The 16780-nt window shown below is 37.3% G+C and overlaps 1 long non-coding RNA gene across 1 annotated transcript in view; it reads left to right on the forward strand.

Moving 5' to 3' along the window:
• Nucleotides 1–12926: 12926 nt before the first annotated feature.
• LOC134653954 (uncharacterized) overlaps nt 12927–16780 on the forward strand; it is a 298657-nt gene continuing 294803 nt past the window's right edge. Inside the window, exon 1 of the long non-coding RNA XR_010097297.1 lies at nt 12927–12994. This is a non-coding gene — a long non-coding RNA (uncharacterized LOC134653954). The remainder of the gene's footprint in view (nt 12995–16780) is intronic.

The raw sequence follows: 16780 nt of genomic DNA on the forward strand, positions 1-16780 counted from the left end.
TTATGAGCGTCGTCAAATTTAACAACAGTATGTGACTGAACTACTATCAAACAACGTGATGGCCCGCGATTTGCATTGCTCCCTTTTGTGTAGTTCGCAAATCCAATAAAAATACCTATATTATACCGAATGATACTTATATAATAAAACTCGTATAATAAATGAGCATTATATCACATGATCGTTATAAGAAATAAGTATTATAGCGATAGATAATTATATAAAATAATAATATTAAGCATTTTAATACTATGCCATATGTATATTATATAAAATGAGTGATTATATTTTTTGAAATTCTATTAAATGTTGTTATATCGACAAAGAATATATTATTTATTTTTATATCGACACACCTCTAGATAATGTATGTTTGTATACAATCAGAATACGCCTCCTGATGATCGTGATAATCTGCCTCCCGTTGCACTTTGTTCACTTTGTTGATCAATCAGTGCTTTCCGACCTTGATCCGTTCCATCAGATCGGCAACCCACATTTTCTAGAATTGTCGGGTCGGGAAGCCTGTCTAACTTGACTTCTGACATGTTGTCGGATACAACTTCTGGTATGTGAGCGAGACAGCACTATATACGTGTATCCGCATCCAAGTAAATCATGTGATGTGAAGACCGCTTTACTTCAGACAATTGCACAGCTTCGGATACGTCACGACAATCGTACAGCGTTGGATACGTCACAACAATTGCACAGCGGCAGCGTCGGATACGTCACGACAATCGCACAGCGTCGAATACGTCAGAACAATCGAACATAGGGCTACCGCGAAAACCGAATTTCGCAAATTGCGGGCATTTTTCTCTGTCACTCTAATTACGCCTTCATTGGAGTAAAAGAGAAAGAGATACATGAGACGGCCTCAGCTGACCGCGGGATCACTTATTAAACGTCGGGCTTATTTATGTGCCTCCAGATTTGGTCTAATTGTAATGTGCGCGGACTTTTGCAGATTTATCAGTTGGCTAGCTTCGGCTAAGGGATGAATAGAGCGGCTATTTTTTATTAACCTTCAAAAAACCTACTAACTTGACAATTTTTTTTTCATTTCCGCTACCTAAGCGTCGTCTGAAAGAGATCGCTATTTGTTTACCTCTTCTTGAAATGCTGTGTTCATCTAATTGTTTTCTGTATTGAGGTGTACAAGAGATAATCCGCAATCTTTTGTAATTGTAATGTAATCCGCAAAACAGTATTTGAATTGTATTGTACCTATTGTAAAATCGATTTGAAACGGTGTTGTGTCACATCGCCCTTATGTCATTTGATAAGCAAAAAAATATGAAGGCCAAGATAGTTCATTATCATCATCACATCGGCCAAAGGACGGTCACTGGTGGACATAGACCTCCCTCATCGGAGAGTTCCCAGCGATCTTGATTAGATTGCGGGTCAAACTTGCCGCGACATTTCTTTTGCTTGGCCCTCCCACTCACGGTCTCAAGAACCTCTTAATAGGTTCTAAAGATAATTAGTTATGTGTTGATTTGTGTTTGTTGGAAAGGGAGAACATTTAAGAAAGTTTTGCTGAGTTTAATGAATTTTATTGGGGGTTTATATTTGACATTACTCGTTAGGGATTAACTCTTCGTATGCCTTTGTCCAAAAATTGCTTACTGAATTAATAACCTTGAAACTGTTTACAGTCCAAATAGACAAGGCATACGAAAAGTTTAATGGGTACCCTATTGGTGGGTGGTACTCGAATAAAAAGTTTTTAAAAACACCTCTCTACAGCTTTCCCAGTTTCACCATTGTCCAACGATCTGATTGTGCGTAGGTCCACTCCAAACAGCTTATATACCATTATAGTGACAACTTAAATCGCCAGTTGTCACCACGAAATTCAACCTAATACACATGTAAATAAGAGCTAAAGCAAGCGCATTGCTAGTTTGTATTAAAACGATATCTAGACCGAAATATAGGATACACTAACGTGTTTGCTTATGCAAGTTATTATTTGAGTAGAACGGGAACTATTACAATGTCTTGACACATTTTGCGAATTACATCCGACTATGATTGATGTTAGAGCTATAGGTATAGTCAGCAGCAGAAGTTGCTAAGCGGGCGAGGTGTTCAAAATGATCTTGACACGCTCTTAACAATAAAGTCGCGTCAAAATCATTTTGAACACCTGGCCCGCTTAGCAACTTCTGCTGCTGAGTGTACGTTTAACAAATTATACATATACTTGAAGCTTTCTTATGACCTACACTTTTTTATCTGAAAATATCTAGTTACAAAAATGTACAAACAACATTTTACATCAAATAACAATATACCGCAAACGACATGAATAAATACTTTGCAACCTCAGCGATGGTATCACACACCTATTATCATGGCACTTACCCTCCCCACGCGTATTACCGTAATTCTGTCCCCTGGGCTTATTCATCCATATCCAAAACGTAGCAAGTAAATATATTGAGATCAATCCATGTGGACCTTAAAGGAAAATTTGAGACTGCAAGAAATAGGTGCCTACATTTTCAACGCTGTCGATTTAACTTTAAAAATTAGGTAGGTATGTTTTCTTGGTAAATGAATATAATTTGAAAAAAATCAAAACTTACACTTATCTTTTAGAAAACCAATCGTTTGTTCAAAAAGGGGTATAGGTATCAAGAAAATTAGACTTTTGAAGGACTCTATTGTATGATGTCCACAAAAAAGACATACTAACTCATACTAAAAATATTTTTATTTACTCTAAAAGGGTCAATGATGTGTTCATATATTATGTTTTTACTACCTAATAACAATACAATTTTTCATTTAACATTATATAGGTATATTTCATGAATTATTTTTTATAGAAGTATCCAAAATTCACTTCACTCCTCATTAAAAGATTAGATTTTTTAAAATGATATTCTTCGCATATTTTACCACCATTTTAAAACTCTGCAACATCCAAAGATACATATTCCCTTTCGGTTTCACACGGCTTACCCCATCCGTGACATATTGCTGACGTCAGTATGACGTCACTGTAATGGCGAGGACGCTTCAGTAAATCGAGTTAGAGTGTTGTGAGTCTAACAACTCTAACTTTTGGAATTAGGCCGTATTGAGTGGGTGGATTTATTTTCGGGAGCAAATATGATTTGGGTGATAGGCTTTGAGTTAGTGTTTGGGTAGCGTAAATCTTTTTATTTTTTAGGGTTCCGTACCCAAAGGGTAAAAACGGGACCCTATTACTAAGACTCCGCTGTCCGTCCGTCCGTCCGTCTGTCACCAGGCTGTATCTCACGAACCGTGATAGCTAGACAGTTGAAATTTTCACAGATGATGTATTTCTGTTGCCGCTATAACAACAAATACTAAAAACAGAATAAAATAAAGATTTAATTGGGGCTCCCATACAACAAACGTGATTTTTGACCGAAGTTAAGCAACGTCGGGCGGGGTCAGTACTTGGATGGGTGACCATTTTTTTGCTTGTTTTGCTTTATTTTTTGTTGATGGTGCGGAACCCTCCGTTCGCGAGTCTGACTCGCACTTGGCCGGTTTTTTATTTTTTGAGTCATCAAGGTGACAAAATTGTTGATAGAAAACGTCAATCGATAGTTAAATAATGTATGGAAGTAGTCACGTCACTTTTCGTAGCATCTGTCATCCCGATACATTTTTAGGGTTCCGTACCTCAAAATGAAAAAACGGAACCCTTCATTATAGGAACACTCGTGCATCTGTCTGTCTGTCTATCTCTGAAACTACTGGGTCTTAAATTTTGAAAAAATGCACAATATAGTTATTTACCTATAGATGACAGGAAAACCTATTAGAAATGTGCAGTCAAGCGTGAGTCGGACTTAATGTACCCTTGGAACGCGAGTCCGACTCGCACTTGGCCGGTTTTTCTATTCGTTTGTCGATGTACGATTATCATCTTGGCAAGGCCCTAGAACGCGGATCCACTCGCCGCTCAAATATGTAAGATCAGCGCCAATTTACATCCAACGCGAAGACCGAACTCAGAACACGAGACCCAACACGAAACCGTCAAAGCAAAATCGCGGTACTCCCAACGACACGAAAAGCCTCATAAAAGCTCATAAAAGGCAGCCTCCGCGCACAGCCCGGGCCGGGCCATGCGGGCCTATTTACGTGTAGGGGACGTGTGGGCAACAGGTGGGCGCCCGTAGGGTTAAACGGTGTGTGGGGTGGAAGGTTGCTCTACGTGGTATGGAGATTTTATAATACAGGGTGTTGCCTGTAACACGAGCAAATAATTAAAACATATATTATACTCCTCATATAAAACGTTTGTTAAACAACTTTTAAAAATTATGAATCCTTTAGACTTCCTCTTTTTCATACAAAACAAAATATTGTCAATGTCCGCGGACATCAGTGTGTTTGACGTTGCTTATCACGCTTTAAACATAACAAAATTTGCAATAAATTGCGTCTTAGAATAAACTTTAAAGTGTAATAAAATCAAAAAATAAGTTACGAGTATTATTAAAAGTTGCTGAACAAATGTTGGTCAGTATGAGGAGTATAGCCTACTGTTTAATTTATTGCTCCTGTTACAGGAAACACGCTGTATATTATATAAACAAAAAAAAATGAGCTACTAAATAAAACCCAATAACTAATAAGTTCAAGATAAAAAATGTTTCCCAGATCGTATTTATACTTACTGGTCACATTTAACTGTGGTATGTATGCATATGCACCCATATGTTACCTAAAATATATGTAGGTACCTATTACTTAATATTAAAATTGTCGTATCAATAATGAATTTATTCACTTCAACCTAGTTAGGTATACGTACCAAAATTATACCTTGCGATTATATTATCAAATAACAATACAATACAGGAACAAAAAGTTTAATTAAAACAGAAAAGTAGAAAAAAGCAAAATCTGATATTATTATATCTCCTTCATCAATAACTTTAATGAAATAAGAAATAAAACACGTACTATAATCAAATATTTTTTACAGTTATGTATCGTAATGTACCTACTAATAAAACACTAAAGTAGAGCATCATACTCAGTCAAACCCATCCCGGAAAACCTGCTTCATATGGTAGAAAATCCCGAAGCTAATGCGTGCCGGGAAATTTATGCGGCACTTTTGTTTTACGAGCTCTTTGTATGTATGTACGGTTTTATATGAACACCGGCGGTGGAGGGTTAACTGGTAACTCAGCTAATTGCTGGGTATTTGGTTAATTTGTGTGTTGTTAATTACATGTGGTTTACGTGTTGATTAGATTTATATTTTAATGTTGTTGATGTTAAGTTATAATACATTTGTAAAAGAATTGTTAAATACTTATTTAGACATGATTAAGTGACAGAATTAATTGGTTTAAGTATTAACCGAATTTGCACGTAGGTAGAAAAAGGAGGAGGTTCTCAATCCGTCGAAATAAAGTTAATCTAATGTTAAGGCATTGGGGACTATAGTCTAAGCCCTCTCGCGCATGAGAGGAGGCCTGTGCCCAGCAGTGGGACGTATATAGGATTTAAAAAAAAATGTTAAGGCTGGCCGAATTTGTTTATAAACATGTGTTCATAGAAATAGCGATTAAACACACAACACACGTAAAATAGAAAAGGTAGGTACTTTATACAAGCAAGGCTTCAATAATAAAATTAGATTTTATAGTTCTTAACTTTGGAAATTACCACAAAAGTGACGAGAACCTAACTGCTTTGTATGACTCAGCTATAGCTTGCAGACAAGAAGATTCCGTCTGCCTAGTAGCCTCACCATTTTTACGCCCACAGTTTTACGCGTTTTTGAACGCTAGCGACTGCGTGAACTCAAACGCAGTGCATCTCGAGATGAATTGTGAGTTCGTTTACGCAGTTGCTAGCGAATATGTCAGTGTCAAACTCGTAGTAAGGACTAGCCAAGATAACAATCGTATATCGTCAAATGCCAAACGAAAAGAAAGAAAATATTAAGATGACAGATGCTACGAAAGTAACGTGACTATTTCCATACATTATTTAAGTTTTGATTGTCGTTTTCTATGAAAGATTGTTACCGTAAAATGTGGTGAGTAGGGTTCGCGGGGAGAGTTGGGTTATGAATGGGGAGAGAAGGGATGAAAGGGGGTGAGATGGAATTTTAAGGCTACTGCTACAAAAATAATGTATTCCAATTTAAAATGGAGCTATTGTAATACTCATAATAAAAAAAAAAGATCCAACAATCTTCCAAAATCACCTTTGTATGAAATCCCATATTACCCCAATTACGAGGGACTACGGGATGAGGTGGGATTTCCTGTTTATCGTCAAAGTTATGAAATGGAACTACCCAAAATAAAATAAAAACAAAAATACAAACGTCGGGAACACTTATTATATTATACACAATTCAGTTTGCATATGTAAAAATAAAATGTTATCGAGGTTTGAATATCAGTTTTGCCCCTACTCACCCCATTTTACGGTACCTGGGTTTCGGATGAAGTTAATCCATTAATATATGTATCGTTAATCGGTAAAAAACGCATTAAACACATGATTCCCGGTTCAGAGGTTATCCGCCATTGCTTATTCATTCCACGTACGCAATATAAGGATGTTTGCGCTCCACACACGTACGAGGCTCGTGACTTTTTGGGACTGGGTGTGGTGTAAGGAGAAATTTAATAAATAAGAGCGGATTCCGTACCGTTCCGTACCTCAAAAGGAAAAATCGGAACCCTTATAGGATCACTTGTGCGTCTGTCTGTCCTACCATGGCCCTTTATCTCCGAAACATACTGGGTCTACATTTTTGAAAAAAATACGCAATATACTTCATTACCTATAGATGACAGGAAAACCTATTAAGTAGAAATGTGCAGTCAGGCGGGAGTCGGACTTTATGTACGGAACACTTGGAACGCGAGTCCAACTCGCACTTGGCCGGTTTTTAGTATTTGTTGCTATAGCGGCAACATAATTACATCATCTGTGAAAATTTCAACTGTCTAGCTATCAGGGTTCATGAAATACGGCCTGGTGACAGACAGACGGACAGCGGAGTCTTAGTAATAGGGTCCCGTTAGGGTTAGACATGAAATCGTCATATCCTTTGACTTGCAGCGTGCGCTTAGTCCGACCGCACACGTAGCCGTGCGCACACGCAGCCTGGTGAGCGCACTAATTCTAATGACGGTATTATGAGAAAATGTTATTATATGGATTATATTATTATGTATGTCAACCGCATAATGTATGAGGCGCACTTTTTTTGGTTGACTCGGTTTGGGTAGTTTTGATACTTTTATTAGTACCTAATAGTGTGAGTAGGTGGTAATGTAACTTTAAGTAGGTAATTTTAGCAGTTACAAATTTCATTAGTAGGCCTAGTTTGTTTAACTTAAATATTTATTGATTGATTTAACACAAGTAGAGACAAATTAGAACAGTATTTACGACAATTAAAAAAAAATGATACAACAAAGCTAACTAAACACTGCCAGTTACATTGATTAATGATTATGACGACGACTTAAATTAACTACATATTTTTACCTACCACCAACTGTCCCTAAAATACTACAAGTCCCGTATATAACAACAGATTATTATTAAGTAAATAACAAGTTCGACGATCTAACTACTTTCTCCTAAATACCTAGTATTGGCTAGTATATTTCTGACCAAAACACGCTTTCATATATTTTTCAAGTGCTAAAACCGATCGTATGAACCCTAAATGCCTAACACTAAAGTAAGTTAATCAACTTAAACATACCCATGCTGCTTACTTATAGCGTTATTCATAAACGCATTACAAGCCTGAATTAGCTATGAATCGTTTGTCTTTAACTGTCATTTTGACTTATGTATTTACTTGTAAGAAAGGGATATTAACAAAATTTAACTAAATCAGGCTCGTAAAGTTTTGTGAATAAGGGGGTTACACTATAATTTTTATATAAGTAATTACTAAATAATTATCAGTCATTTTTTTTCCCAAGTACCAAAACCTCTCGCACCCACCACAGTTCTATCTCCCATATATACTAGGCTAAGCAACTAACTTAAATGTAACTTTCTTACTTTGTAACTTTCGTATAATGACTGGAACTGCATTTTTTTTCTCAAGTACCAAAACGTCTCGCACCCACAGTTGATCGTATCTCCCATATACGCTAAGCAACTAAGCAACCATCTTAAATGTAACTTACTGTCACCGCGCTTCCCACAATCGATCATCACCACTTATCTACGACTTAAGAGCTTTATCTAAAAACTGTTTATATATCACATTAAACGGTTATAATAGTCTTTTTACAGCCTTTGTTTTCGATCCGGGTTGACGATCTCTGGTCTAGTGACATTTTTTGTGGAGTGAATCTTCTCGTTGGCTAATCGTTGTTGTGATTTCTATTTTCTAATTTAAATTGCTAGAGTATCGTATTATATTTTAAGGGTACAGACTAGTATGATATTTACATTTCTTAATGTTTGAAAAGCTTTAAAAAATGCTTATTACTCTTTTAGTACCCGCCTAAGTTTATTAATTTCATATATCTACATAGGTGCATGGGAAATCGAAAAGGCGGAAAATATAATTATATAATTGTTTTAATAAAAGGAAACAATCAAAGGGAAGATATTAATTTAATTTTATGTATAACTATGAAATTATGTGATAGGTACGTTATTAATAAAAAGTACACTCGAGAGCAATTAAAACGAGACATATTGTAAGGAAACTACTACATTTACTTGCAATTTAAAATAGGTAGTCTTGTAGTCTTCAGCTAAGTTTTTGCTTTATCTAAGAACTGTTTATATATCAAATTAAACGGTTATAATAGTCTTTTCTCAAACATGCAATGAAATGTCGTCGCTCCGGGCGTTATATCAGGCTTCGAAGTATCACGTTTAGGGCGGAGCAACTCCAGAGAACTGTAAAGGAATTTCATACGAAATTGAAGGCCTAGGCCGGGAAGTAACTTTTTTTTAAATTCTAATGTAAACATGGGGTCTGTGTCCATGAACAGGCTAAACCGCCGAATCATATTTTTATTTTTTTATTTTTAGTGAATGAATGGTTATCGGACCAAAATATCTGTGTTAACGCCTGTTATACACGAACGTACTGATATTAAGAATACGAATCTGTATGATTCAATGTGTTGATCAATAAATTTAAAATCTTGTCTATACGTAAGTCACCAGAGACCATAGACAATATTTAAAATCCTCTGCATTTATTTTATTTATTGAAATTGAGTTTCTTATTATCAGGTTGTGTATAATGGCCCTAATAGGGTCTATTCGAACACTACACACGCGAAATACGGACGACTTCCGTAAAAAAAAAAGTCATTATGGCAGGTTTGGAAGGAAAATTAAAAAACTTTTGTCGTGTAGCTATTTGTGGTTGATATTTATAATTTGTATTTTTGAGTGGTGATTTCTTTTATTTCATTGCATATGTTTGAGAAAAGCACTATACATGCCTAGCCGTGAAAAGGTCTTGCCGACTTCGTATCACTATCCGGCCTCCCTACGGTCGGCCGTCTATACCTACTCACCCGGCAAGCCCTTCTTTCCCGGCGTCTGCAGTAATGTACTATTTTACAGCCTTTTGTTTTCGATGGGGTTGACGATCTCTGGTCTAATGACATTTTTTGTGGAGTGAATCTGCTCGTTGGCTAATCGCTGTTGTGATTTCTATTTTGTAACTTAAATTGCTAGAGTCTCGTATTATATTTTTATTTTACTAGTTTGATATTTACATTTCTTAATGTTTGAAAAGCTTTAAAAAATGCTGAATACTATTTTAGTACCTAAGTGTATTAGTTTCATATACCTACATGGTACCTCGGAAATCGAAAACGCGGAAAATATATGTAGGTAGGTAATGTATAATCTTTTTAATAAAAGAAACCAATCAAAGGGAAGACATTAATTTATTTGTAGGTAAAACTAGGTAGGTACCTATATGAAAATATTTGTTCGGTGTTAGGTACGTTATTTATAAAAAGTACACTCAAGACGAATCAAAACGAGACACACTGTAAGGAAACTACTACTTTAACTTGCAATTTGGACCCGTTTTTTTTTTCTAACAAACGTTACATAATTTAAACATATATTTGCTTCTGTTATACCTTGCAATATTATTTGTCTTTTTTGCAGTTATTTTTAGGGTTCCGTACCCATAGGGTAAAATACGGGACCCTATTACTAAGACTTCGCTGTCCGTCCGTCCGTCCGTCACCAGGCTGTATCTCATGAACCGCGATAGCTAATAGACAGTTGAAATTTTCACAAATGATATATCTCTGTTGCCGCTATAGCAACAAATACTAAAAATAAAATAAAATAAACATTTAAGTGGGGCTCCCATACAACAAACGTGATTTTTGACCGAAGTTAAGCAACGTCGGGCGGGGTCAGTACTTGGATGGGTGACCGTTTTTTTGCTTGTTTTGCTCTATTTTTTGTTGATGGTGCGAAACCCTCCGTGCACGAGTCCGACTCGCACTTTGCCGGTTTTTTTGCATTACGTTCTATTATGAGCTTAAAGTCTATTTCTTAAATTTAACGGTCTCTATTATATATGGTGTAACTGTTTTCTAACTGTTCGTTTTACGTTAATCTGTGACGGTAACTGTTTATTTTGATACAATAGTAATTTATCGGGTTTTTCGGTTCACGGAACTTAGCATGTCAGTTCGGCAATTGATTTTACAGTGAGTTTTTTGTATAAGATTTTCATTTGTATTGATATTCAATGATAGTAAAGTTTGTTAGGCAGTTGTCCCACCAAGAGCGAGTAAGCGATTAGCTATCGGCGATTTTCTCGCCCAAGAAACGAACAAATGATAGGGATCCTGTGTTAGTAAAAGATATACATATATTTATAGTTCATCGCTGGCTGTTCACACTGCCGGCGAGAACACTCGCTCTACTAGTTTGTCGCCGAGATAAGAGCGATGAGATAACACTAGCTCAGCGGTACTCGCTCGGCGATGCTCGCTTGGTAGTTGAACTCAAGCTGCGAAACCAATAGCCCGTCGCACTCGAACACTCGCCTATAGCCGAGCGACAAAACTATTGAAGCTAACACTCGCTTCTCGCCGCTCGCCAACTCGTTTCTAGTTTATCGTTCTACTCGCTTATAGCTCATCGCTTGCGGTGGGACAACTGCCTTAAACTGTAAAAAGATACGTAATGAAGGTATGAATATTTTTACATATTTACGACAGATTTTAAAGTATGTAACTTGTACTTAGCCAAATGCCTTTTTGTTATTTACTAGCACGCCACCCAAAGCGATTTGACATAGGACTTAAAACTCCATACATTACAATCGGCACATGAACGCGCGTCAAGAGTTAGACCACGATAACACTACATGGTATCTGTAAATGATGGTATTGTCATCATTAATGTCAAATTGCTATGAAAATATGACGTATGTCGTATATAAGCTTCCTTACACATACTTACCTTGTTCTAATTAAATAGGTGCAAAGTTACCTTAGACGGCACATATACACTTCAGTCGGGGGTCGCATCTCGTCGCATAATAATTGATTGTCATAATGTACTGTTACGCATAAAACTCTTTTCGCATAATTTTTCTCCAGCTGAAACAGAAAATATTTTCGAAAATATTTTGCATAGGTTGTGTAAAACAGGGTAGGTTAGGTTAGGTTTCTTTTATAATTTTTCAGAAATGTTAATAGTTTCAGCACAATAACAATTATGCGAAATGTGTTTTATGCGTAACATTACATTATGCTAGTTATTATGTATGCTAGTTTTAAGGTATTTATGTATGGGCCACTAGTTGCCTGAAATAAACGATTTCATTCATTCATTCATTATGACAATCAATTATTATGCGACCCAATATGGACCCCTTCAGTCGCATCTATACATTCTGCATCCGAAGTGTTTCGGCCTTTAATCACCGTACTTCAACCTCAACCTGCAGATACGATCATACGATCAACTCGTCAACTGTCACCGCCGCCACCATTATTGATAGTGTGTTTAAAGCTTAACGAAAGTGTGATGTCCGGATTTAGATACCGTCTGGTTAGTAACTGACTGACCTATAGTGAACCTTATGTGGTTGTGATAAGGTTTAGATAAAATTCGATGAGCGTAGACAATGGTATATGTACGTGCTTAATCACTGCTTGACGGTAGCCGTTCATTTTACGCTTCTTATTTAATACGTTTAAATTATACAGAGTTTCATTTAATTTCAAAATATATAATTGATTCAAAACACTGATCAGATAAATATGACTTCATTTTTTATCTTTATGTGCCGTTGACGTCTATCTACAGGTATCACCAATACGTCCAGCACTATTTTGTCTTTTTCAAAATGATTATACAGTGTGTAAATCCAATACGGGCGAATATTTAAACGGTGGTTAGCATAGGACCTAAAAAGTATATTGAGATAGATTTTACTTAGAAATGCATTGAAAATTATAACCATACAAAATAATTCGGCCCGCAATGTTACGGGATACGAGCTTTTTAAAGTAACTGTCAACGCTTGTTGGCAGTTACTATGAAAAGCTCGTATCTCGTAATGTCATTATCATCTTGTTTCTTAATGTTTACAGTACATTGCTGCTCGGTACATGTGGAAAAAATTAATCACGGGGTCATAATTAAGTGTAATTTAAAAAAAGCGGCCAAGTGCGAGTCGGACTCGCCCATGAAGGGTTCCGTATTTAGGCGATTTATGACGTATAGAAAAAAAACTACTTACTAGATCTCGTTCAAACCAATTTTCGGTGGAAGTTTACATGGTAATGTACATCATATATTTTTTTTAGTTTTATCATTCTCTTATTTTAGAAGTTACAGGGGGACACACATTTTACCACTTTGGAAGTGTAAACTATTCAGTTTAGAAAAAAATGATATTAGAAACCTCAATATCATTTTTGAAGACCTATCCATAGATACCCCACACGTATGGGTTTGATGAAAAAAAAATTTTTGAGTTTCAGTTCGAAGTATGGGGAACCCCAAAAATGTATTGTTTTTTTTTTCTATTTTTGTGTGAAAATCTTAATGCGGTTCACAGAATACATCTACTTACCAAGTTTCAACAGTATAGTTCTTATAGTTTCGGAGAAAAGTGGCTGTGACATACGGACGGACAGACAGACGGACAGACGGACAGACAGACAGACATGACGAATCTATAAGGGTTCCATTTTTTGCCATTTGGCTACGGAACCCTAAAAACATCTTAATTAATGATAAGACGGGTAAATTCTATATCTGGTTTAATTTATTGCCCGTATTTGACTTACACACTGTAGATATAATTATGAATATATATTAAAGAGAGACTGCATGGCCAGATGTATAATAGTGAAAAGAGTAAGATCCAGCACTATTATGTCTTTTTCAAAATGATTATAGAAATACTTATGAATACATATTAAAGAGAGAAGATGATGACATGACACAAAAATGAGATGGAAGAAGAACGGGGTGGCAATAGGCTTGTAACTATATATAGGTATACTTAATAATAATGACTATAGTCAACTCACAATAAAATAGTCCTGGCACAATAGTCTAGGGTGTACGGATGCTGCCTCTACGTGCATCCCATGCTGACACGGGCAAGGGAATTATCCGCTCGGTGTATCACTTACATTACATTCAACTGTTGAAAATAGCCTCTATGTTATTGACGACTGGTCTGGCCTAGTGGGTAGTGACCCTGCCTGTGAAGCCGCGGTCCTGGGTTCGAATCCCGGTAAGGACATTTATTTGTGTGATTGAGCACAGATATTTGTTCCTGAGTCTTGGGTGCTTTCTATGTATTTATGTATTTGTATATTATATATATGTTGCGAACGCAACCTTTATTTGTATAAAATCTCAATACCTATATTCCTAATGCAGTAGCTAAACGCGGCCGTCGGGCTCGGCTAGTATTCGGCAGCTTTTTCTTAAGCACCAATAGGAGCGCTCCACATACTTTGTATCGCGGCCAATTAGAGGCACCTAAATTTAAACCACCTTTTGTACTATTGAAATTATGCAAATCACTCTCTCATCAGCCTTCATACAATATCCACCACTTCTACATTTAACCGTTTTGGCAAGAACCCTTGTAAACCAGTACTTGGAAAATTATATCAGTTCACTATAAGAATTGAAGCTTTTTTATTTGAGTCGTCGAGCTCCTGATCTGCACGGCGGCTACATTTGGTCCTTCGCAGCCTTCAAGACAAGGGCAGATTTGACCAACAACGGGTTCATCGTGGAAGAGGACTTTGACCATACTTCGAAACCGTCTACGTTGTCTTCAGTTTCTTCGGCTTAGGAAGAACACGCAACGGACGTTGAAAACAAGGGGTCCCAGCGTCTACCGGCATAAGGGAGACGTTCGTTGGACATCCACCACATCAAGGACTTCAGTTCCAGTACATCGCATCACCTGAATACGTAGGACTAGACAGAGTGAGTTCGTTCCAATTTCCTTCCATTTCCCTTCTATACCTATTTATCTTGGAATTAAGAATAGCTCTGTACGTATCAGGCACAAATAATTCATTTTTCATACACATCAATTGCAAAATACGTTTAAAATCATAATTTATTTCGATAAAATAACTTAGCTTCATATAACTTCGTAGTTAAAATCTTATTACATATTAAAAAGCCGTCTCCATAGCTTATTATCATCGCCTCAGTAACATAATTTTTTTGCTAAATCATCACATGCCGCGCGCAGCTGCTTATCTACTCCGCTTCTTTGTTCTCGTCAGTTGCATTTTAACTCGTTAGTGTTCACACTTCTCTTGCACATAGGTAATTGCATTTTTAAATTCACTTGTAAATTAAAATGGCTGACACGTTAAAGGAGTTAGTTAGGAAACGTGGCAGTTTGAAGGCTAAATTAACTTTGTTTAATACTTACATTTATGTGGCTAAAACATGTGAACAATTAAGTGATTTACAAATAACGGAGTTGCAGTGTCGCTTAGATAAAATAGAATCGGTATACCCGGAGTTTGACGCTTTACAGATGGAGATCGAAGCGTTAACTGAGAAACCCGACGAAGCATATGCGGAGCGGGAGCAGTTTGAAAGCCAGTTCTTTGTGTTGGTTTCGACTGCTCGACTTCTTTTGAGTCCTCCGGTGCAGTCGAGCGGCGGTCGGCCCGGGCCCGGGTCCACGACGGCTTCCACGTCGTGCGGCGCCGGCCGGCAGGACTTCGTTCGTCTGCCCAAGATTGACCTGCCTCACTTCGACGGAAACTATCAGCACTGGCTCGGCTTTAGAGATACGTATATTTCCCTTATTCATAATAATCCCGCTATTAATGACATAAGCAAATTTCACTATCTTCGTGCATCTTTGAAAAGTAGTGCCGCCCTTGTGATTCAAAGTCTTGATTTTAGCAGTGATAACTATCATAAAGCGTGGCAGTTAGTTTCTGAGCGGTATGATAACCCGCGCCTTTTAATTAATAATCATATCCAGGCCCTGTTTAACCTTGAACCGATGCAACACGAATCGAGCAGTTTATTACGTAACATGGTGGACGTAACTAATAAAAATTTGCGTGCGCTTGGCACCTTAGGGGAGCCCACCGACCATTGGGACACGTTAGTTATCTATATAATGTCTAAGAAGTTAGATCTAGTAACTAAGCGTGAGTGGGAAGAGCACAGGAACCTTTTAACAGGTTCGCCGACGTTACAGCAATACATTACATTTTTAAATAGCAGGGCCGACTTACTTGAATCTCTTGGCAATAATAACGTCAATAATAGTGGTTACAAGACATCGAAACATAAATTGCATTCACATATCGAGCCACAAAAAACACATAATTATCTTACAGCTACAAAAAACAATGCTTATCGCAAACCTATTGTTTGCCCTTATTGTAAGCAAGATCATTTCTTATTCAATTGTGAATCCTTTCGTAAATTAGATATCGATAACAGGATAAAAAATGTGAGTAGTTACTCAGTATGTAAGAATTGTCTTCGGCCGGGACACTTAGAAAAACAATGTGTGTTATCTCATTGCAAATACTGCAAACTTAAACATAACACTCTTTTACATAAACATGTTGACAAAGCGTCTTCTAGCAGTGACGTCCCGGTGCCAGATGTTCATTTTAGCGGCAACATTCAAACGAAAGTGTTTAGCCCTACTAAGACTTCCGGACTACTGTCCACAGCGTTGGTGCACGTGAGTGACGCGAATGGAGTGCTTCGCGAGGCGCGTCTACTTCTGGACAACGGTTCTACCATCAACTTCGTGACACAGGATCTGTGCGGGCAGCTTGGGTTAGCGACACACAGCGTGGAAGCTACGGTCACAGGTATCAATGAGCAGCTTTCACATTGTCCGGAGTCTTGTGATATTACAATTCAGTCACTCCATAGTAACTATACGACGACCGTAAACTGTTACGTTGCCAACGTAATAAACACATCTATGCCGCCATGTCGCATAGATCTTACCAATATACCTATTCCTGCCGTCATCACATTGGCAGACCCATCCTTTTATGAGCCTTCCGCTATTGATATTTTAGTCGGGGCGGAAATATTTTGGGACGTCTTAGGTACCGCGCGTATTAAGTTAGGTAAAAATAAACCTCAACTTCGCGAATCATCGTTAGGTTGGCTCGTGTGTGGCTCCATACCTGCCTACAACACAAACACAAACGAATCTTATTTTTGTTCGTTCCTCACACATAATGAAGAAACTAATCTTACTCGTTTTTGGGAATTAGACTCGGTG

Source organism: Cydia amplana, chromosome 14 (assembly GCF_948474715.1).
Source record: "Cydia amplana chromosome 14, ilCydAmpl1.1, whole genome shotgun sequence".
NCBI lineage: Eukaryota > Metazoa > Arthropoda > Insecta > Lepidoptera > Tortricidae > Cydia > Cydia amplana.